Source organism: Urocitellus parryii, chromosome 3 (genome assembly GCF_045843805.1).
Source record: "Urocitellus parryii isolate mUroPar1 chromosome 3, mUroPar1.hap1, whole genome shotgun sequence".
NCBI lineage: Eukaryota > Metazoa > Chordata > Mammalia > Rodentia > Sciuridae > Urocitellus > Urocitellus parryii.
This window is the reverse complement of record NC_135533.1, coordinates 134,206,409-134,230,321: the sequence shown is the minus strand read 5'-3', so window position 1 is coordinate 134,230,321 and position 23,913 is coordinate 134,206,409. Positions and strand designations below refer to the sequence as shown.

Here is a 23,913-nt window from a genome sequence, read left to right as displayed (position 1 = left end):
GGCGCTGGGGTCCGGTCTCTGGAGCCTCCTCCAGCAGCCGCCAGAGAAGCTCCCCTCCTGCACAGGCCCTTCATTTAACTGCAGGCTCCTGGCCGCAGGCCCAGAGCCCAGAGGCCTTGGGGGCAGGAGGCCCAGTGCCTTCCTCCTCTCACAGCAGCTGGGGAGGAAGCAAGCATGGCCAGCCGCCCTGAGAATCTGGAACACCTGCCCCTGGGGACAGGGCTGTGGCACCGGAGATCACACCCCAGAAGAGCCACATGCAGCTGGTCGTGGAGGACGTGGGGGACACACTGTTTTCCTGGCCAGCCGGGCAGCCAGGCACCCCCGCTGGATATGAAGGGATCTTTAAAAAAAACAAAAGAAAAAAAGCAGCCAAATGTCCCCGCCTCACACGGCCCTTCTCCCCACAGCAGAGCCCACAGGTGCGCCCCCCCCCCCGTCCCCTTCCTGCTGTTCCCGGGACAGGAGTGTCTCTCGCACCTCACCTTCCCAGAGCACAGCCAATGATGGTCAGCAGGGCCAAGAAAGGGAAAGGCCAGCGGACTCCAAGGTCACCTGCAGCAGGCCTGCAGCCTCCTTCCAACAACCCGGCCCGCCCTGGGCTCAAGGTCACGGGCAGAGGCAGCTCTGCAGGCGTCCCACGCTCTGCCACAGCGGTGTCCCAGCGCTCTCTCTGCATGGCGTGCCGCGGCTACTGGCACAAGCAGGCGCAGACGGTGCCCTGGCACAAGCTGCTCCCGCGCCTGGCAGACCTGCAGCTGGCCCCAGGGAGGAACCTGGTCCTCACGCCACCCGCCTCCCCGAGCTCAGGGACCCTCCTCCTCAAAGCCAGCAGGTGGCATCTGCAGACCACACCTGGAGAACCCCAGACCACAGCAGCCCGACAGCCAGGTCTGCAGTGGGCACCTCCCTGTGACGTCCATTACGACATGCCCAGCTTCTGGGGATCCGGGATGCCCTTGGGGACAATCACTGTGCTCTTAGCCACAGTCTCCAACACAAAAACACCTCTGGGACTCCACTGAGCCCCCAGGCCCCGTCCCCTGGGCCCTGGTCTCCAGCAGGTGACTTCCAGGTCTACATGGCCCTTTCCAACCCCACAGCACCGTCAGCATACCTGGGACTGTCACCTGGGCCACAGGTCGCAGCCTGGCCTTCCAGGGAGCCTGCGGCCCACCACACAGACCTCGCTCTGGGGCGGCGATGGGCGACTCCAGGGCAACGTGGTCTTGCTTGGCAGGCACAGCTGCCCCCTGGACGGCCCATGGCGACCCAGGACATCCCACCCGCTGGGCCTGGCCCCGTCCACACCTCCAGGGCCTAGAACACCACCGTAAAACGCCCAATGCGCTTTGGCTCCCACGAAGCCAGAAGGCGCCGGGGACTGGCAGGGCCTGCGAGGTGCAGGACAGCAAGACGCCTGGAAGACCAGGCAGCAGTCACCCCAGCCATCTGGACATCTGCAGGGGGACGGGACTGCTCACAGGTGCGCGACTTATGGCCACCCATGGCCACTCCACACCCTCGTGTGGGTCAGTATCCTCCCCAGTGGCCACCGATGGCCATGCACTCCCAGACCCCAGAGCAGTCCAGCAAGGACAAGAACACAACCACAGAACACAACTGCAACAGTAACCACGAAGGCCCCGGAGATGACCAGGGCCCAAGGACACGCCTTCCTGGCTTCCAAGCCCCTGTCCCTCTCCTGCCAGATGTGGGAGGTGACCCTTCTGAGTCCCAGGGAGGTGGTGCAGGAGTCGCAGCGGCTCCCGGGCCAGTCCAGGACTACAGGCAGCACGCCCCCAGTCTGGTAGCCTGACAGGGCCCTGGTGCCCTCCAGACGCCTCCAGGCTTCCCACTGCAGGTCAAGGCCTGCCACCAAACACCCAGAGGCGCCCTGCACAGCCCAGAGGCGGGCCGGGGGCTCGGCACAGAGAGGCTGCGAGGGCCAGAAGGCCACACAGCAGGCCTGCCGGCCACACCTGGTCTGCCCTGGCCTCCCGTCCCAGGGATGCAAGGCTGCGGTGAGGGCAGCAGCAGAGCCCAGGTGCCAGGAGACACCGCTTCCTGCCAGCGGCTGCGGCTGCTATTTATAGCTGAGCCGAGAAGCCGAGACAGACAGGTCAGCACCCGCCCGCTGGCCCGCCTGCCCACCGGCCCGCCTGTCCACCAGCCTGCAGGGCGACCCCAAGGGAACCACCTGGTCAGGGCAGAGACAGGGGCTGCAGAGCCCAGGGCTGGGCACACACGGGACCCAGGACTATCCCCAGCGAGGCCAGAGGGCCTAAAGTCCCAGGGAAGGGACGCTAGAACAAACCAGCCCTGTCCATGCCGGCTGTCCACCAAAGAAGGCAGTGACAGGTCGTGTGCCCAGAGCCAACATCAACACCAGGCCTGCCACCAGCACGTCCACACCCGCGAGCCACACCTGCCTCCGTCCCAGGCCCCCACGCCCTGCAGACCAGAACCTGAGCCCAGCGTCCACAGCAGAGCCCGGGGCAGGCCGGGTGGAGGAGACTGCTGCAAGGGCACTCCTTTTGGGCCCCGCCATGAGGACAGTGGACAGCTGAATCCCATGGACTGTGTGCGCGGCACTAACCTAGACCCTTGACACAGCAGGAACAGAGGTGAAGCGCTGCCCCTGCAGATGCCCATTCCAGCAGGGCCACGGCCTCAAGATGAGGAACCGGCTCACCAGCCCAGGGAGGAAGGAAGGAAGGAGGGCACAGAGGGCAAGCCCACAGATGGCCCCTAGGGTGCCGGAGTGAGAGGGACAGGATGTGTCCTGCAGATGCCAGGGAATAAAGTTCTGGGCAGAGCCTGGGCAAAGGCCCTGTGGTGAGAGCGCGTCAGGCGGACTCCAGAGGAAATGGCAGCACAGCACAGGGGCAGAACTGCCCACGCAGACGCCACGGCCAGTGTGAGGATCCGGGCAGGGCCAAGGCTGGCGGGCTCTGGGCATGGGGACCCACAGCGACCACGTGGGGCGACGCCAGGCCCTGCAGAGGGTGCTGTATGCTCAGCTCTGACCCAGGTGCAGCTCCAACAGGAAAGCTCAAGCCCACGCGGGGCCGGGACACAGGGCACCCGGGATACACGGCCTTTCCTCGGCTCTGGGGGCCACAAGTCGGAAATCAGGGAGCAGGTGTGGCTGGTTCCTTCTGCAGGACAACCTGGCCTGGCCTCTGTCCAGCTCTGGGGGCCACAGGCCTAGGGGCTCTGACCCCTCTCTGTCCCCTGGTGGGCTCCCCTCGGCATCCCCCCTCCTGCAGGACAGCACCACGTGGAACTGAAGCCCACCCTCCTCCGCGTAGTGATCTCGGCCACCACTCCCAAGGCCACATGCACAGGACCTCCAAGGGACATAGATCTGGGTCAGAGCGGGGACGCTAGCCCATCCCCACGGGGCTGAGACCAGAGTGTAGGGAACAAGGTGGAGCCGTGCAGGCAGCCAGGTGGGGTGTGGCGGGCCAGAGCGGTGTCCCCGGCCTCTCCACTGGACCAGCTGACCATGGGGGCCACCATCACACAAAATCCTAACCTTCTGGGGCTACCCCTGTGGGCTCCAGAGAGGATGCCCTTGGGCCCTGTGCCCACGGCCACCACCTCCCCTGGCCACCGGCCTGCCTCCGTAGCCTAACAAGCCGGCTGGTGCCAGGCAGGTCACCATGACCACAAGAGACAGCACAGCCGCCCAGCCGGCTCCCACGGGGTCTCAGCGGGCACTGCAGGATTCAGACTGAGGACAAAGGGCCGAGGCAGCTCTGGGCCTGGCTTCTAGGACTCGTGAGGAGAGCCGCTGGCAGAGGAAGAGGCCACAGGAATCGTCCCGCCACCAGGATGGGTCGCCCCACACATGGGGCACAGCCTACAAAGGACCAGGCTGGTGTCCTGCTGGGGGCCTGCAGCAGGTGGGGCCAGTCCCCTGCCAGGGCCCCCCAGTGCGAGCAGTGAAAGCCTGAAGGCAGCACAGCTCCAGAGGCCAGCGCAGGCACTGGGGGGCCACACTCTGGGGCTCGGGTCAGGATCAAGGGGACAGGAGGTCCTTGTGGAACCTGCTGAGATGAGCAGGGAGGCCACCGGCCCACGGTCTGCTCCAGGGCCCAGGAACAGGATGAGGGGGCCTGGACGCGGCTGTGGGATAAATGACCTGCCTGAGGCCACCACCCACACCAGTGCTCCGGGGCCCAGAGTGCTGCCACTCAATCTGTGGCTCCTCAAGGTGCCCACGCTGGCCATGGAGACCTGCCCGCCAAGGACACGGGAGGCAGTGACTTAGCCACTGGGCCCAAGAGAGGCCTCCCGAGAGCCACCGGGCAGGTGCCCCCCCCCCCCCCCGCGCACAGACACACGTGGCAGTAGCGTCCAGTCCCTGGGCTCCTCTCCGCCTCCCACAGGCACCTCGGGCCTCCTGCCTCCCCCGTTCCTTCCCAGCTCAGAGATACCCCAGGTACAGAAGAAGCAGGCGTGAAGCCTGAGCAGCGGGTCTGCAGGGGATCCAGGCCTCAGAAGCGACTCCCCAGTCCCGGGGCACCCACGAGTGACCGCCACCTACCTCAAGCCAGCAGGACCCCAACAGGCCGCTAAAGGACGTCACTCACCACCTAGTCACCCCCTGTCATTTTCCCAGCCAGACTGGAGGTGGGCATCCAAAGACTCTGCCCAGTCTGGCCCTGCCGAGGCCCTCCGTGGGGCAGGTCTTCCTCCGGAAGCCCCGGGAGGAGCACCCACCGCAAAGCATCTCCTGTCCCCTGCTCCAGCCCTGCTGCCTTGACCTCTCAGGAGCCAAGTCGACTCTCGGGAATTCCCACGGTAAGATGCCATCAGAGAGCAAAGCCAGGGCAGAGAGAAACCAGAGATGCATTCATCTGAGCTCAGGCGAAGCAGGAAAACCACACCACACACCAGTGGTAGCTGCAAGCGGGCTACAAACTCAGCTCTGAGCTTCCTAGCAGCCAAGGGGAAGAAGGAAATGAATGGTCAGCAACTTCAAGAAAACTGTGCAAAAGCTGTGGCTTCACCAGGAGGTGCCCACCAGCTATGTGGCCCTCTAAGAAAGGTGGTGGTAGCCTCCCACAATAGGCAGGAGGCAGAGGGCCGAGTCAGCCACGGCCACTGCCTACATGGCGCCCTCTCCCACCACACTCGACCACAGAAGAGCCTTGGCCAGGCCGGGAAGGATGGCCCCAGGGTGAGGTGCCAGGGGCCACCTGACATGGCCTTCAAACTCACAGGCCTGTCTAGTCCCCAGTTTCCAATAAGGCTGTGCAAAGACCATAAAGCCATGGTGGCGTGGAGGTCGACACATGCTTCTGTAACAGGCCACTGAGGAAAGAGCCCAGGCCCTGGCTTTCCAACACCGTGGCCACTCAGCCCTGCTTCCAGGGCAGCCCTGCACTTGACAGCGGGAGGCGCGGCTGCACCCCAGCAAGACTTCACCTGCGGTCACTGAGAAGCATCTCACAGAGGCCCCATGAAACGCTAACTCTTCCCCTGGTGCTTTTCTGACCATTAAGAAAGCACGGGCACCCTACAAACCCCGGGGGCGGCTTGCTGAGCCCGCCCTGTGCACCCCAGAATAAGCTCCAGACGCAAGATGGCCCTGGACGGGGACTACCGAAGAGGGAGGGGTGAGCCTCGAGGAAGTGTGTTTCTGGTTTAAGAGGAATGAACAACATGGGAGCACAGCCGGTGCATGGGCCGGAGCACAGCCAGAGTGTCTGAGGAGCCCCATCCAGGGTGTAGCTGCCTGGGGGAGGGGGAGGAGGAGGAGGAGGAGGAGGAGGAGGAGGAGGAGGAGGAGGTGCAGGAGGAGGAGAAGCAGGAGGAGGAGCAGGAGGAGGAACAGCAGCAGCGGAGGAGGAGAAGGAGGAGGAGAAGGAGAAGGAGCTGGAGAAGGAGGAGCAGGAGGAAGAACAGCAGCAGGAGGAGGAGGAGGCAGGAGCAGGAGGGCCAGGAGGAGGAGCAGCAGGAGGAGGAGGAGGAGGAGGAGCAGCAGGAGGAGGAGCAGGAGGAGGAGGAGCAGGAGGAGGAGAAGCAGGAGGAGGAACAGCAGGAGGAAGAAAAGCAGGAGGAGGAACAGCAGGAGGAGGAACAGCAGGAGGAGGAGGAGGAGGAGCAGGAGGAGGAGCAGAAGGAGGAGGAGCAGGAGGAGGAGCAGGAGGAAGAACAGCAGCAGGAGGAGGAGGAGGAGGAGGCAGGAGCAGGAGGAGCAGGAGGAGGAGGAGCAGGAGGAGGAGGAGCAGGAGGAGGAGGAGGAGCAGGAGAAGGAGGAGGAGCTGGAGGAGGAAGAGCTGGAGGAGGAGGAGCAGGAGGAAGAACAGCAGGAGGAGCAGGAGGAAGAGCAGGCAGGAGGAGGAGAAGCAGAAGGAGGAGCAGGAAGAGGAGGAGGAGGAGGCAGGAGTGGGAAGCAGGAGGCAGGGGGAGGCAGGAGGCAGGGGGAGGCAGGAGGCAAGAGGGGGAGGCAGGAGGCAGGAAGAAGAGGCAGGAGGCCTGAGCAGGAGGCAGGAGGCAGGAGGCAGGAAGCAGGAGGAGGAGGAGGGAAGAGAGAGGAGAAGGAGGAGGAGGCAGAAGGCAGGAGGAGGAGGCAGAAGGCAGGAGGAGGAGGAGGCAAGAGGCAGGAGGAGGTGGCAGGAGGGAGGTGGCAGGAGGGAGGAGGCAGGAGGGAGGAGGTAGAAGGAGGAGGAGGCGGAGGCAGGAGGAGGCAGGAGGAGGCAGGAGGAGGCAGGAGGAGGCAGGAGGAGGCAGGAGGGGGCAGGAGGAGGCAGGAGGAGGCAGGAGGAGGCAGGAGGAGGAGGCAGGAGGGGGAAGCTGAAGGAGGAGGTTGGAGCGGGCTCCCTGCTCTCTGTACCAAGCTGCAATGCTTCCTACAGGTCTGTGCATTTTGCTTAATAAAAGTAAATTTTTGGTAAAGCCCCAAACAATGGGCAGATTGGGACATGTTACTTTCTGCTTTTCAAATGAAATTCAAAAGGCCACATCAGCCCCCAAAACTTCCACTGAGCTGTGCCCGCACATGACAAGCTCCTGTGGGGAAAAGGCGCGGCCCACCCCACGCAGAGCAAGGGTCCTCTGGCCCTGCTGGTCAGCAGCCGCACCACGGCCTCCATCTGAGCCTGGGCCTCCATCTGGAGCCTGGACCCTTGGTGGCCTGGGCCCAGCCTGCCCGTGCTGGGGAAGGACAGGAGGTGGGAGACCAAGAGAGGTACCGGCTCTCAGGGATGGGGCCAGGAAGGGCCAAGAATGGGAACAGGAGACACTCAGCCCAGGCCTGAGACACGAAGGTGAGTCCCTACAGCCACCCTGCCCATGAGGCAGGGCCCAGGAGCCACAGGCAGCTATTTGATGGTGTTAAAATGAAGGGAAATTCAAAGTCCTCCCCTGAGTTGCATGACAGGGTCACAGCTACAGTGATGGCAGGTCAGGGACAAGCCCACTCCTGCAGAAGGATCTCAGAAGTGCTGCCCCAGAGCTGGTGGTCTCAGAGGGACCAGGGAAGGGGATGGGAGAGGAGGCGGGGCCCTCCTGTGGAAAAGCCCCCGCAGGGCGGCCCCCGGACAGCCCTGAACTGAGTCCAAAGGGGGAAAGGAGAGGCCGGGGCCAGGCACAGTGCCACTCGACCTGCAGGTCACCAGCCACCACCACCAAGGCCACTTAAACTTAAGCTAATAAAAATTCAATAAAATCCCAGCCAACAGCTCTGCAGTACTGGCCACACCTCCAGTGACCAGTGGCCACAGCGTCAGCCGGCACAGGGCTTTCCCACCAGTGGCCATACCCCGCCAGCCTCCTTCTCAAGGTGGCCTTATTTTTTTCCCTCCCTTTTAAAGATAAACTGGGGCCAGAAGGTCAGAGCCGAGGTGGACGCCGAGCAAAAGGAAGCAGGACTCGAACACAGGACTCCAGCTGGCCTCGGAGGGCTCCTTCTGCAGGAAAGAAACCTGGGCCCTTCCAGACCACAGGGGACCTGTCACAGGTGGGCCTCCTCCCCTGCTGTCCCCCAAGCTGCCACACCTCCAATCAAGCCAGGTGTCCCCCATGCCCAACAGACACCACTGGTTAAAGGGGAACCAGAGAGTCCCCGCCTCCACAGGGCACATCCAGTCACCAGCAAGACAGGTCAGAACAGGAGCCCACCACGGGGGGACAACACGTCCCCCTGGGCTGGGGCAGAGACCACCCACTCATGGCCCTTCCCAGCAGCCCCTCAACAGGGAGACAGGTCCTCGTGTCCAAACAGCCTGACAGCAAGGGCCCCCCCATACCTCAGGAGGTCTCCGCTCCCCAGGGTACAAGCCAGAGGACGTGGCCCTGCCTGCTCAGCCCCAGGACAGCAGAGTCCTTAGTCCGTTGCTGGCAGCATCAGGCCCGTCTCAGGATAAGCAAACTGCAGCTCAGAAAGGGCAGGTAACTTGCCCAGAGTCCCATCAGGCTCCGCCTCCGGAATCCCCTCCAGTACCCCCCCAACCCATCCCACAGGCAGGCCAGGGACCCCAAGTCCCATGGGAGAGGGGACCAGCCCGAGCAGCAATTGTAGAGAAGTAAGGACTGAGCTGAAGAGGAACCGGCTGGAACTTGAGACCTTGACCTGGCTGCTCTCTTGGGGACTGCCTAGTCTGCTCTGGGTGACTTTTGGTTTTGGTCCTGGGGAGTGAGACCCAGGCACTTCACTCCTGAGCCAAGTCCCCAGCCTTTTGAGACAGAGTCTTGCTGAGTTGCCTTGAATCGATGCTCCTGCCTCAGCATCCAGGTTGCTAGGACAACAGGTGTGCATAGGGTGGGGGACTCCTATCAGGTATCTGAACCCCGAGTGAAGGACAGGGGCAGCACAGGAGTGCCTGGACTCACTTTGCGTGGCCACGGAGGTGCCAATGACAATCATTCCTCCACCACAGGCAGACTGCCACCTCGCCCTCTGCCCTCCATACCACCCGTAAACGGGACAAGGCTGCCGCGGACCCAGGACCCATTCCAGCCTCAGCCAAGTCCCCAGGCCCGTCCCTGCACGGGCCCTTGTGGCCTGCAGGCCAAACACGAACTGCTCACCGCTTCCTGGAGCCCCCTTCGCGCACACACACATGGCGCTAAATAATTCAAAACCACGTTTTTGCTTCAAATAAACACAGCCCTGTCTCAGAGGCGAGGCCAAATCTGCATGAATGTTTAAGATGAAATGCGACTTCAAAGACCTGCCAGCTGCACTGACGCCCCCACTCCCCACACCCTGGGGAGGACAAGGGCAGGGACCCTGTTCCCCACTGCTCCAATAGGAGCCATCACCTGGGTTGGCACCCCTGCAGAACACGGGCCAGCTTGGCTGCCCCATGAGTGACCCAGGTCTTGACGTTTAGTCCCACTCCCAGGCTGTGTGGCCTGTGCCAGGTCACTCAACCTCCCTGGACCTCAAAGTCACCGTCTATAAAATGGGACAATAATGGCACCGACTCAGAGAGTGCCGAAGAGTAAGCAGAGGACAGGGGAGGACAGGGGAGGACAGGGCCTGGTGGTATCATGGCGAGGCGTGCCTGCCTCCAGGTTTCTGGGGCCTCTCCTCCCTGGGGACACAGGCTTCTAGGCCCAGGGCCCTCCGAGCGGAGGCAGCTGCTCAGGGCGGCACCCCCCCTGGGCACCTCAGGCAGGAATCCCGCTCCTGCGGCTGCTCCCTGGGCTGCTCCTCTTACAGGGAGCGGCTGGAGGCGTCACCTGGGAGGCTGCTGTCTGGGGCTGGAGACAGGAGGGAACACAAGGGAGACACACACACAAATAAAAGCCGCACCCCCAAGTCAGCTCTCAGCTCCGATGTGGGGGATTGGCTCAGGGAGCATCTGTCGTGTGCCCCTCCAGTAGGGAGCCCCATCCCAGCCTAGCACCAACTCCCCCCCCAGCCCTGGTGGGGGTGGGGACTCCCAGGAGCAGCCCCTCCCCCGCACTTGGGGGACAGGCCAGGATACAGCCTGTGCAGCAGGAGCTGGGCCAGGCCTCCTGGGGCCCCTTCCAAATGCCAGCGGGTGGGCGGCAGCCTCCAGGCCCCAGAACAATCGGGCCTCCCAGGGCTCTGGAGCAGCCAGATTCACGGCTGTGCAGCTCCTGGGATCTGGGGAGGTGGTGTGAGTATTAATTGGGGGAAAGAACGGATTATGCCAAATAAATCCTTCCTGCCAGCCCAACCTTCCACCAGGGGAGGGGTGGCAGCCCCAGGAGGGTCTCCATCCCTCAGTGGGGCCTGACAGCACATTACCATTTACATGGATTTATCAATAGTATCGATCTGGGCCAGCGTAAATAGCTCAGTGGGAAGAGGCCAAGGCTGAGCCCACTCAGCTCCCGCCCCCATGTCTGGGCACCCAAGCCGGCCCTGGCACGGGTGTGGGGAGCCGGATGTCCTGCTCCCTGGAGCTCCAGGGCCCCCTGGCCAGACTCAGTCTTTGCATGTGTCCAATGGGCTGAAGGCCCAGGCCTTTCTCCATCCTCTGGGAGCAAGCAGAGGGGGGTGAAGAGGAAGGACCCCCCTCTGCAGGTCCCCACTTCCCCTCCAGGGGAGGTGAAGCAGCCCTGTGCTCCCGGATTCCAGGCCCTTGGACGAAAGGTCAAGTTTGAGAGTCCGGGAAGAACAACACCAGTAGTCACAGTAACACCGTGCCCCTACGCATTACTCCACTAGGTCCTCAGACCCCAAGACTGGGTACCATTTTCACCCTCCCTCTGCAGAGGAGAGCCCTGAAGCACAGAGAGGTTGAGTAATTTGCCCGGGGTCACACTGTCAGCCAAGCAGGCAAAGGAAGACAGAAGGAGAGCAGCAGAGCTGCAGAGAGCCAGGCCCGCTGCGGCTGCCCCTCCTCACATCTCCTCCCCTCCTCGGGCTAGCCCCGGGGCCCCCCTCGAAGGCCACCCACGAAGAACACAGCAGTGCCCTAAGATGCCCTCCTGCACGCTGCTGGCCCCAAGAGCCCATCCACCGCGGCGGCCGCAGGGACCCGGAGCTGCGGTAAAAGGGCAAAGTCAAGGCCACGACGACACATCCCAGCGTGGCCAGAGCCCCCCCAGCCCGCAGGGATCCTCGCCGGCCCCTCCGCCTCCCTCCCGCTCTCACATCCTTCCTCCAAATCTGCAAAGAGGAAAAAAATAATAATCATAATAAAACCAGTTCTCACCGACAGGGGGGAGGCGGGAGGCAGGGAGAGGCCGACGCGGCTCGGGCCGCCCCCGCGGCCTGCACCCGCCCCGAGCGCCGCGCCGGGCGGAGGACCGCGCCGGGGAGGACGCTGGGCGCCGGCTGCAGGTACCGCGCGCCCGCCGCAGGGGCCGGGCGGGGACGGCGCGGCGCGGCCACTTCCCACGGGCCCTGGGGAACCGGGCCCGGCGCTGCCCGGTCCAATCCACGGGGACCCGCTCCGGAGTCCAACTTCCCAAACTCGTGGCACCCAAGTCTCCGCACTGCCCCGGAGGGACGGGGGCGGCGGGGGCAGGGGAGGCCGGGGACAGAAGCGGCGGGGGCAGGGGCGGCCGGGGACAGGGGCGGCGGGGGACAGGGGAGGGCCCGAGGCAGCCGCCGCCGGGAGGGGTCCCGCCCTGCGCCCCGCGCCCTGGGCCCCGCGGCCTCCCCGGGCCTCCCCGCGCCCGCGGCCTCCCCGGGCCTTCCGGCGCCCTGCGCCCGACCTCCCGGCCTCCCGGCAACCAGGCGGCGGTGCGGGCCTCCGGGCCGGGGGCACGCGGGGGCGGCCGGCGCCCCCGACCCAGCGGGCCGCGCGGAGTTCCCCAAGTTCCGCCCCCGCCCGCGGCGCCGACTCACCTCGCGGCGGCGGCCAGGCCCGGCCGCGCGGTCCTGCGCGGTCCTGCGCGGGCCTCTAGGGCGACGGGGCCCCGGCCCGCGACTCGGCGCGCATGGCGGGCGCAGGGCGCGGGCGGACGCGGGGTCGAGCGGCTGGCGGCCCGCGGCTGGCGCTCGGCGGCGGAGGGCGGGGCGCGGCGGAGGAGGAGGCTCGGCCGGAGGAGGCTCCGCCGGGAGGAGGCTCCGCCGCCGCCCCCCGCGCCGCGCCCGGCCCGGCCCCTCCGGCGCCTTAAAGGGCCCGCGCCGCCCGCCCCGGCCGCGCGCGCACCCGCCACCACGCACGCACGCGCGGGCGCGGCGCCGAGTTTCTTTTTGGCAGCGCCCCGCAGCAGGAAGGAGGGGGCGCCCGCCGCCGCCGCCCCCGCCGCAGACGCCCGGCCCGGAGTCGCGTTTCAGCCATGAAATTATAACTCAGGAGCGGCCGGAGCGCGGGAGAGGGCGCGGGGAGGGCCACCCACGGAGCCGGCGGCGACACGCACAGATGCGCAGGGACGTGCACGGCGGCGCTCACCCCGGGCTGTCGCAGACGGGAGGCCTCCGCGGCCGGCGTGAGCACGCTGGGCCTCACCAGACTGAGATCCAGGCTAGGTGGACGCTGCCGTGGCCCAGGCCCCCGGAGACGTGGGCCGAGCGGCGACCCAGGCAGTTCACGGCACAGCGGGGCCTTGTCCACCGGAAGGTCAGCTTCCGGGGACAGATTGCCGACTTTGTGCACAGCCTATGACAGTGAGGACTCGACAATACGTCCTTTAGTGGACACCCACTTGAGGACATTCAGGGACACAGATGCAGACTTGCAGCAAGCCGGTGGTCCCCACAGGGACACTCACCCGGGATCGTGCTCACGGGAGCCACACAGGCCCCAAGTGGGAAACACGCGTCACAGACTTGCACACGTGCACACCCCCAGGCACGCTCTGCACACGCCCCGCGCCAGCAGGAACTAGTCCCCGCCGGCCATGGCCCCGTCCTCGTTTACCTCCCCCCCCCCACCCTGCGGCCCCCGCCGGGTCTTTCCAAGCAGCAGTGGGCACTGGGCGCCGGCGGCCCGCCCCCCTCCGCCGCTCTCCCCTAAGATGTTGGAGAGTTTGAGTGGTTTTTTTTTTTTTTTTCAGTTCAACTTTCCTTTTTTGGAGTGACGTCTCAGCAGATTCAGTTCTGCCATCTGCCAACATCTGAGAACCCCCGGGGAGACGGGGAAGGGCTGCGTCGGGGAGGCCGCCGTGCGGTTTCCAGGGCCCGCCGCCTCCACCTCCTGCCGGGATGGTGGGGTGGCCGGGGTCCCTCACACCCCCCACCAGGCTTTGAGAGGGGGGCGGTTGGGGCATCTGAAGCTTGGCAAAAATCTGGAAAAAAGGAAGTGGGGAAGCGGATTGCAGCTGGGAACCGGAGGGGTCACAGGTCAGGAGCCCTCCCTCCTCAGCCTCACCAGCCCAACCAGATCCACGTGCGAAGGGCCAGACCTACAGAAGGGGGAGGGGCCTGGAGGAAGGAAGGGGACAGCCCAGCGGGGCAGCCTTCCTGAGCCACCCCCTGGAGTCACCTGAGAACACCCTGGGATTTGCATTTCAATGAGAGGCAGCTCTAGGATTTGTCACTGTAGAGGGAGCGGAGGGGGGCTCTCCTGGTTCCCAGTCAGCTTCCGCCTTGCACGGCTGCCCCCAGCAGGGAGAGGCAGGGGGTGTCCCTGCATAATACCCAGGGTCACCTGGAGAGTCCTCAAGGAGCAGGGTGCCCAGCAGGGCCTCCAGTACCCAGGTGCCCCTGCGATGTTTTGCAGACCCCAGGTCACACCGGGGGACTTACCTCCTTGCCCATCCTGCTTCCTGGCTGTCAGTTGTGGGGCTGCAGGGAGTGGTAGGGGCACACCTAATGAGCACCTAGTGTATACTCCCAGGGTCTCCTGGCTCCCCCTCAAGCCCCCAGAGGGACCCTGATGTTGATCCCACATTACATTCGGGGAAACTGAGGCCCGTGGAGATAAAACCCTCACGCGCTGGACTTTCCAGCTAGGGATTCTGCATGGTGCCCCCAACCATGGCTATGGAAAGATGATCTGGGGGCCTCCACTGGGCCCTGCCTGCCCACAGACCCTGCAGGCGGTATCCTGTGTGTCCTTGGACTGAGGGAGCAGCACCCAGGGTCCTCACAGCTCCGAGAATGGAGCCCACTGGAACCCCTGGGTTGCAGGAAAGAACAGCGCCCCAAACTCCCAATTAGCCTTTGTGAGGGACTTTCAATGTGTCCATTTTGCAGGTGGGAGGACTGGGACTGAGTTCAGGAAGCTACACAAAGGTACTGGGCAGCATGTACCAAATGGCCCAGGTCAGAGTGACACTGAGCAAGGACAATCATCCTGAGGACTTGGCAACCTAGACAAGCCCATCCCTGCCTCAGGACCCTTGCATCTGCCCTTCCCTCTGACTGAGCCATCAGTCTTCTAGCTCAATGCCACCTCCTTAGACAGTCCCTCCTGACCCTCTAAGGAAGCTCCTCAGGCACCGGGCATTTATATATATATTTTTATATATACTTTTGTGGTGCTGAGGATCGAACCCAGGGCCTCGCACAGGCTAGGCGAGCTCTCTACCACTGAGCCGCAGCCCCAGGCCCTGGGCATTTTTTTAAGTGTGTGTGTGTGTGTGTGTGTGTGTGTGTGAGATGGTTGCTGATGGACCTTTATTTTATTTATACGTGGTGCTGAGAATTGAACCCAGGCCTCACACATGCCAGGCAAGCGCTCTACCCCTCAGCCCCAGCCCCACCCTGGGCATATCTTGGTCACATGTATTGTCCTTTGTCTCCAGAATGTGTGCCCTGTGAGGGCAGAGAGACCTGCTGGCTGACCACTCCACTTGCCCCACATAGTAGACATTCAGTTAAACGTGTTGCAGGGACGTGGTCAGTGGAGAGCGCTGGCCTGGGGTCTGTCCTCAGCATAGCAACTAAGTAGATGCTGAGTCTTTGGGCCTCCTCCAGGGCTCTGTACTAGGCCACAGGCCCATCTGGGTCTGGGAGTCTCACCTCCTGAGGCCTGGGAGGAGCCCCTGCAGGCCCAGGGTATTCCTGTGGGCAGCCATAATGTGTGATGACCCCTCAGCCCCCCGAGGGGCTCTGCCCCCAGGAGGGGCCTAGAGACCAGCAGCAGCAGGTCAGCACCCACACTGGGGCAGGTACCCTAAGAGGCCTTGACCACCGCCACCTGGCAGGCCGGTGTCACAGTGCCGGTGACAACCCAAAAGATACCCAAGTGCAGGTTGGGGGCTGAGCCGGGCGCACCCCGACCTGTGGGGGTGCAGGGAGGTCACACCCAGACCTGTGGGGTGTAGAGAAGTCCCATCCGCTTTTCCTGCTTTCCACGTGTTTTCAACAGACTTGAAACCAAAAGCCCTGAGACTGAGGGACTCCCCACACCCCGCCTTCCAGGGCCTGGGGCATCTTTAAGTCACAAGTTCAGCAAACCCAGCACCAGCCTCCTGGAGGGAGGGACAAGGCACTGGGCGTGTGTGCCTGTTTGTGACCTTCCCAGTGGGAGGGGCCCTCTCCCCAGAAAGCCTGGAGGCTGTGAGTGGGCCACAGGCTCTAGTCCAGTACGCAGTGGGCACCTACTGTGTGCCACACACTGTGCTGGAGCAGAGGAGACTGGGCCTAGCCAGCGGGGACTGACGAGGGATAGGACCTCCCAGTCCTCAAACTCTTGCCAAAGAGTTCACACAGAGCCCCCAGTCTCCCCACTGTCACTGCAAGAAAGGGCACCGTCACCGGGCCTCCTGGTCACCCACACCTTTCCCTGGGCCAGCTCCACCCTTTGCATCTCCGAGAGAGCAAAGAGGGACAACGCAGTCCCTCCCTGACCCCGAGGCGCTCTGCTCCCCCAGGGCTGCATTTCCAGTGTCTAGGGTCTCTGCTTCATCTTTTCCCTGGGGAGACACAGAGGGACACCAAGGGGGACCTCCACCAGCGGAGCGGCACCTGCAACCCGTGGCCATCAGAGCGGGGGCTCCGGGATCCTGGCGTCCCTGTGATGGAGTGTGCCCTGGGAGCCCTGCGGTGACACAGTGCTTGGTGCTTGGTGCACAGGCAGGACAGAGCCTGTGCCAGGCGGTGTCCCTGTGCAAACCGGGCAGGAAAGACCGCTGGACCTGCTGCCTGTGCAGGGACACTTCCGGAAGACACTGGGCACCGAGAGGAGCCCCCCCAGCAGCCTGGAGTATTTACATGTGAACAGGGGCCTGGGCCAGCAGAGGGCGGGGCTCCATGGGTGAGAGGTCCCCAGCCAGTGTCCAGGCCCAGCGCTGGGCACGTGCCTACGACAACACGTTCAGCGTGAGAGTGGGCAACGGGGAAGGGTGTAGGTGGACACGCCCTGAGGCTCTCCTGGGGACACAGGAGGAATGGCCGGGGGCCTGGCGGCGGGATGGGGGGGGCCTGGGAACTAGGATGGAGGAGGCGTCCTGCCCAGACGGCGTCCCCTGGGGAGGGCTTCAAGTCGCATAATGAAATTCCTTCTTGTTTCCAGCGTGGACATCTGGTTTTGGACACCCCTGCCTGCACCTCTGGAGAGCCGGGAGGCCTCCGCTCTGACATCTTGGCACCACATTTGCCGTTTCTCAGCCTCCGGAGAATGTCAGGAATGAGCCCCTGGGTGGCCTGACCTCCATGGGCCTGGGAAGCCAGGACAGTCCCCGCCTCCCTGCCCCGGGCCAGCCACCACAGACACGGCTGGTGGACAAGGCCACGCCACCCCTGGGCCGCCTGCCCAGGGCCAGGGCTCAGGCCCAGGTGGAGGTGAGGCCAGGCCCAGGGCCGTCCACAGCGGAGGACCTGCAGGCCTGGAACCGCACTGTTGTCCCCCTGGGCTCCTGCGGCTGACCCTGCAGAGACACTAATAAAGGTCATTCTAAGATTGTAAGTGCCCCCGGTCCCCCTCTCAGAAGGGCCCCCAGTGTCCCCCGAGCAGCCACAGCTGCACAGCTCCCAGGGTCACAGCAGGAGGGGAGCCAGTAAAGAGGACCCCAGGCCAGCCAGGCAGACCCCGGTCAGCTCCTGTCACTCAGCCAACAGGGAACAGGTGGCCAGGGACCCAGCACGGGAGGGACCCCCAGGAGCTAGTCCCTGGCAGGCCAAGGAGGTGCTGGCCGGTCCTGCTCCCAGCCACCTCTCCTGATCCGCCCCAGTGCCCTCGGCGTCTGCCACCCAGGGTCCAATTCGGATCCGAGTCCACGGGGAGGAGCAAGACCAGCAGGGACAGGCTTGGAACTGGCCTCTGTGGGCCCAGTGTCTCATTCCGACGGTGGCTTCTCCTTCCTGCCCGGTGGCTGCCAGGCCTCAGCCTGTCTCCAGGTGCCAGGCCTGGAACCGGAGCTTCGTTCACCTCAGGCCACACCCCCGAGTCCCTCCAGTGGCCCAGGGTGGACCTCCCCAGTTTGAGCCCAGCAAGGGGAGGCTGAGGCGGGAGGGTGGCGAGGTCCAGTGTGGCAACTGAGACCCTGTTTATAAAAAAAACAAATGGCAGGAGGGGGCGTGCAGCTCAGCGGTCGGCACCCGGGATTCAAGCCCCAGCACGCTGAAAAGGAAAAGAAAAAACAACAGGGTTCAAAAATGGCGTGTTTGCCTTGAAGCCAGCCCTAGGGACAGAGAACTGGGAAGGGAGGGGATGGCTGGAGATCTGGGGATAGGGAGGGTCTTTCTAAGCAGGCAACATTGACAATGGAGGTAGCCGGAGGGAACAGCGTCCCAGGAGAAGGAACAGCATGTGGGAAGGCCACGTGACGGGGAGCCAGGCCAGGTGACATGACTCTCCCACCTTTGGACACAGCACTTGCCACATCCATTCATCCTACTAGTGAGGCTGTGAGAGAAGACCCGCGTTGTCTTGTGACAGGTGGCCTCGGGGTGGACTGTGACACGGCAGCAGACACCAACACAGCGGGACGGCCCCTCTGACTCCCAGCTCGGCCTCGCTCTGACCTGGGTCTGCACACTGGTCACAGCAGCTGGTGGCCCAGGAGCGGTCACCAAGGCCTGGCCACCACAGCTGAGAGCAGATCCACACATGGCCCCAGGGGCTCAGCCCTTCCCAGAGCGGGAAGTTGACCTCGAGAGCCGGCGTCCAAGGGCACCCAGCCAGCTCTGCTGGACCCCAGGGGCCGTGGCGGGGAGAGCTGAGCTCTGCGCCTCCCCCTGGGCGGGCAGCACCTCAGGACGGAAGGAGCAGCTGCCGTCTCCCCGTCTGGGTTGGGGCTCGACTGCCCTCTCTGCTTCCAGAGGTGTGGCCACGTGACCACGGTCCTGCCACGGGCAAGGGCCACGGACCTGCATGTGTGAGGCCCAGACCTTGAGGTTCCTCCCGCCTGCACCCCTCCTCCACCCTCCCTCTCCAAGCAGAGGCAGAGCCAAGCACACAGGGACACAGGGACGCAGGGACCCTGTTCCCAAAGCTCCGCTGGGAGGAGTCCCAGCTGCCAATCACGGGCGTCCACTCTGCCTGCTCCGTGGACGTGGGACTGGGGTGGTGAGTCCTCCCTGAGGAGGGAGCTGGGCCTGCCCTGTGGTCCCAGAGAAGCAGGGGCTCTTTGTTACGCAGCATCACCTCCACAAAACCACTGACTGGCCCGGGAGCGAGACGCGGTCAACCCCTGAAACGTGGCATCTACCATCCAGCTCAGTGGACTTTTCTGGAAGGGCCTTTAGAGACACATTTCGATAGCCAAAGGGTAGGCCAGGCCGAGGGAGGAGAACGAGAGGACACAGCACAGGGCCCACCTGTGTCCCCAACGCATCATGCGGGACCCAGGACACCTGCAAGGGACACAGAAAGAGACGCCGGAGGGCAGGGTGCGGCTGGAGCTGAGACCAGGTGTTTGCCGAGCACCTGCCCAGTCCTGAGGTCCAGGCCCTCGGGGGACAGGCGCCCCTGCTCTGCCCCCGAGTTGTCCCCAGCGTGGCAGGGACACACAAGCAAGGGACAAGGCAGGCGCTAACGGGAGGCCCGGGCCCTGGAGCAAAGAGGAGAGGACCCCGCTGGGCCCAGCCTTCCCCCTGGTGGGGCCATGCCCTCACAGAGCACTGGACGCGGGGCAAGCGTCCTCACAGCTCGCTGACCAGGGGAGCAGACACATGGGGTCAGGGAGGGCTCTGGGGAGGTGACAGTGAGGCACAGAGCCAACCCTGAGGGAGAACCAGGACATCCCTGGAAAGGCCCTGAGCCAGGTTGGGCCGGAAGGGGGTCCTGACCTCCCTGAAGGGCTTTTAGCGGGTCTGGGTGGGGCCTGCGGGTGTTTCAGAAGGCCATCCCTTTGAGCAGCAGGAGGTGGGAGGCAGGGAGGCCAGGGTGGTGGAGGTCAAGGGTGAAGGAGGCCGCTGCCGGGAGAAAACCTCCACGTGGGTGCTGTGGAAGTTCAGAAGCCGGAGGGAGACCCATCCCCAGGCGTCCGGCACAGAGGACAGGCCTGCAGGCCCTCGAGGAGACAGGTTGGGGCCCACTGTACCTGTGAAACAATTCGCTTTGGCAGCAGCTACATCCCATCAACCCATTGAAGCTATCTGTGGAAAGGCACGTGAGCTAAGGCACGTGAGCTAAGGCCCCTCCTGCCCCAGGGCCGGGGCCACGAGCAGCCCACCCCGTGTCCACCTCACCTGCCCTGCCTCGGTTTCCTCCCTGTAAGAAGGTGTCTTAAGCCCCTTCCCCACTGGGTGGTCCTGTCCAGAGAATTAAATGAGATACTGTGGAGGCCTTCGCACAGTGTGCGGCCACATCGACCAGCCGGGTCAGGGAGGACTTCCTGCAGAGGCAGGGCTTGTTCGGGAGTGGACTAGTACGAGATGACTAGTAGCAAGATGACTAGGACCAGGTGACTAGGACCAGGGTGGTCAGAGCAGGCAAGGCCGGCTGGCCTCTCCCAGGGAGCCGCCTTTGGACGTTGCAGACACAGGTCCTGGTGGCCACGGCACCGCTGCAGACCTGGGCTCTCTCTGCTCTGGAGCCCTGCGTGACGGCGGCACCTCAGATCCAGGGCCTGATCTCTGATCGCTGGACCCGACTGAGAACACCCGGCGAGGAGGAGCCCATGTCCCCTGACCCGGAGCAGTGCAGGACGTCACCTCCTGGCGGGAGGCTGGCCTTGGGTGCACTTGTTATGGGAACCTGCTGTTGGGTGCTAATCACTCGGCCTCAGAGTTCACTTAACATTGATTGAGCACCTACTGTGTGCACCAGGCAGTGTTTCCAACAGTGGGATCTGTTCTGCCCTCGGCCACGTCCATTATGATGGGAGGAACAGAGGCTCCAGCCCAATGAGGTCACTATTCACACAGCAAGAGGCCAGGAGGGTCAGCAAATGTCCCGTCAAGGACCCCGGGTTCTTTCCAGCTTTCTGATTTTTCACCCTCAGCTGGCTTCTTATCCCCAGTCCCCTCAGGACCACAAGATAGCTGCCACTGCGCCAACCCACATCCAGACACAACGGCCCAGGCACGAAGAACAAGAGATTTCCCCAAAGTCCACAGCAGTCCTTCACCCATGACCACTGGCCAGCACTGGGACCCCTGTCCTTGGATCAGTTAATGGACGACAGCACCTCCAGACCCCCTCCTAGAAGCAGGTGGGGACTCGCCGCCTTCTGGGTCAGCGGGCAGTCCCCGAGGGCAGCCACGAAGGAGGTGCAGAACAACTTGAGAGGTGCTCACTCAGAGTTGGGTGCTGAGCTAAGTGGCTCTGGGAACCCTGTGCTCCTGTGTCTGCCACCACTGGGGAAACTGAACTCAGCAATAGAGCAGTGTGGCTCGGGCCCAGCGGGGTGGGGAGGACAGCATCTGGGCTCTCCAGAATGGACAGGGGCTCAGCACCACTGGACACAAGGAAGCTGCGATCGAAACACGGTGACGAGCCACCTGACACCCACCCACAGGACCGGGAAAGAAGCGTGCACCAGAGAGCAGAGACTGGCGCCCGCCGCGTTCCTCGTGGAGCACAGAGGATTCAGCCTCAGCAGAAATGGATCAGAGGCTCGTCAAAAACTGTAAGGTGGGATTGCCACGTGCCCGGGATCCACTGCCAGGCAGGCGCTGGAGAACCACGCGGGGACTAAGCAGGGACTCCACCCATATCCACTGTGGCTTGATTCACCGTCACCAAGGAGAGAAACAACCCAGATGTCCATCAACGCGTTCAACGGGTGAACCCAGAGGAATGGTCTGGCCTGCAATGGAATATTAATCAGCCACCAAAAGGAAGGAGGGGGTGGGTGGACCTGTGCCACCGCCAATCGGAGCCTAGAGAAGTGACGGCTAACTCTACCCGCCCTCGCCTGAAGTCCGCACACCTGGTCCGCTGGCCCTGCCGGCTGAGGGTGGGGCGGGACCCACTCTCCCTGGGGTGAGGGTTTTTCAGGGGATGAGAATGTTCTCGAACCTGCTGTCCAGCACTGAGTGTTCTCATGGCACCGACTGTATACTTTCAAACAGTAAAAATGGTCAACCTGGTGTCACATCTGTTGACCACGATTTCAAATGAAGGTCCAAGTGGGGGAGGGGCCCCTCTGGCCCATGGCCACTCGCAGCCCCTTCCCTTCCGGCCAGCCTGCCCCAGGTCCCCAAACAGCTCAGGGGAGGAAGGACCCGCCTGGCCTCAGGGGCTCAGAGAGTGAGGGGAGGAGGAGCCGCCCTAGGGGGGGAGAGTCCACTAAGCCGGGAGCTGGGCCCTTGGCCCCCCTCTCTGCTGGCCAAGAGAGTCCCCCTGGGCTACACAGAGGCCCACGGCTCCAGCCCGGACTGCGCCTCCTGGACAGTCTCTCCAGAGAGACCCCGCCCAGCCACAGCCCCTCTCTGAGGGCCGCCTCCCTCCACCCTCCTCCCTCCTCCCTCCACCCTCCTCCCTCCTCCCTCCACCCTCCTCCCTCCTCCCTCCTCCCTCCTCCCTCCTCCCAGTCACCAAGGAGTGGTGAGAACACAGCCCACCTTTGGGACAGAAGGGCCTCACTGGCCGACCAGGTGGGACACCACAGGGCCACCCCAAGGAGCACCACCTGACTTTCAGGGCAGGGCTCTGACACATCGGTTGTTTTCTGAATCCATGGAGGCGTGGCGCCCAGTGGGTAGGATCCGCAACGGGTAGGACAGCCGGAGGCAAGTGGCGCCCAGGGTGGGACGGCTCCTTTGGCCTTGGCCCCGTAGTGTGGCAGTCTGGTTACAACTGGGTGGCTCCCTGGCCGTCCCGATGCTCCTCCTTACCCTGATAACAGCCTCTCACTTCCCGCTCCTTCCCGACTCGGGAGATGAAATGACCTCCTGGCCTGGGTGGGGCCCCCCCAGGCTGACTCTGGTGATGGACTGGGGGGTGGGCATATGACCCAGGTGGGCCAATCGGGGCAGACCCAGACACTAGAGCGCTCCATCTAGAGGAGCCCCCTTTCTGCTCAAGTTGCAAAGTGATAAGAACCATCTGGAACCATCTCTTCTCCTTTGAGGAAATTCAACCTTAAAATGAAGCCAAACACACTGGAAAGCAGGTCCGGCTGGACACAGGTTCCCAATGATTACATTTAAGCTCCTGGATCCAGCCATGCCTGAAAGCATGCTTTCCAGACATTTCTGCTGAAAGCTATTTAAATTGGATTTCTATCCCTGGACAAAGACGCTTTCCTGAGACAGGCCATTAGGACGAGTCTGAGCAGCTGACCAACAGACAACCATCAGGGTCTGTTACCTAAACACGTGGGGTGGCAGTAATCTTGCCAGAGAGGCCGATGCAGAAAACATCAGGCAGAGGAGGGTCAAGGAATTGACAGTGACCCCCTAGAAAGGCCAGGGAACCGCTGTTTTCTAGATCCTTCCAGAGGTGGAGCCTGGAGTGGCCATCTGGTCTACCCGGGTGGTCTCACTGGAAGACGCTTGTTGACAAGAGGTGGTTCAGGGGACCCCTGTGCCTTCTGGTGATGACCATGTTTCCTCCCTGGTGGCCGCGGACATTGTGTCCTGCTGGGTTCCAGAACCCGGCTGGGAGCACGGCTGTCCGACAGACCCCTCGGGGTGTCCGGGCTACTCCTCGTTCCCCTTGCCCACCTCCTGGGCTCTGCTCACTTCCCGGCCATCTCCTGGGTCCCCGTTGGCCATCTCCTGGGTCCCCGTTGGCCGTCTCCGTTCTGTCCCTGGAGCAGACAATCTTCCCCTGGGATTCAAGAGGACGTGTCCTCGGGGACCAGGGCCTCATCCAAGGCAGGGACGCCACGTCTGTCCTGGTGTGGGGCCACGGGACCCGTCTGTCCACACGGCCAGCCTGGACCTCTCCCCACGTGGCAGGTGACCCCCCTCCTGCCCCCAGGCCCTGGCTCCCATGGGGGACGGCCCTGTCACGTCCGCCATCACGGGGCCAGGGGCTGGCTGGAGGATGCCCTTCCCAGTCTGCTGAAGAGCGCCTGGCTGTGCCCTGCTGGCCGGAGAGTCAGTCCGTATGGTCACTTTGAGGAAACGCTGTTCTCCTGCCCAGAGCAGCTGCCCGGCTGGAAGGTCTCAGCAGGCCCCAGGCCCTGTCCCCGTCCTGGCCTGCGCAGGATGTTTTCTGCCTGGTCATCGTCACCATCATCGTCCTGGTCATCGTCACCATCACGTTCCTGGTCATCGTCACCACGTGGGGTGAGCTGGGACCGTGTTCCTTTACTGATCAATGACAGCCCTCCCCCCGTGTGGCCCTGGGGGCTGACCTCGGCTGCTCTACCGCGAGCCCACCCCACCTTCCTGTCCTGGCCTTGACCCAGGGCCTCCCTGAGTTGCTGAGGCTGGCCTCCAACCTGCCGTTCTCCTGCCTCAGCCTCCCATGTGTCCAGGGGACAGGCGTGCCACCATGCAGACTTCAAATGTCCCCAAAGGACGGAGAACTGGGCTTGAGCACCCACGTGGTGTCCGCACACCTCGCCTGGTCTGCAGCAGAGGCTCGTGTGAGCTGATGGGCGGTCGGCACAGCCTGTCCATCCTCTGTGCTGCACCCCAGGCATTAACAGGGTCCCTCCTTCCCGCCGTCCATCGTGTCCCCAGCTGAACGGCCACTTGACCCCTCCCACCCCCTGGATGGACGCGCAGAGCCTGTAGGG

General features: G+C 63.7%; 1 protein-coding gene across 15 annotated transcripts in view; it reads right to left on the bottom strand.

Annotated features, from left to right (window-relative positions):
* The window catches only part of Ncor2 (nuclear receptor corepressor 2), a 138,499-nt gene extending 126,632 nt beyond the window's left edge, over nt 1–11,867 (bottom strand). For 14 of the 15 annotated variants that reach the window (XM_077796068.1, XM_026402991.2, XM_026402993.2 and 11 more), the window contains exon 1: nt 11,789–11,867. The gene's annotated coding sequence lies outside the window, so the exon portion shown is untranslated. The remainder of the gene's footprint in view (nt 1–11,788) is intronic. The other variant, XM_077796070.1, reaches the window with a different exon arrangement.
* Nucleotides 11,868–23,913: the final 12,046 nt, after the last annotated feature.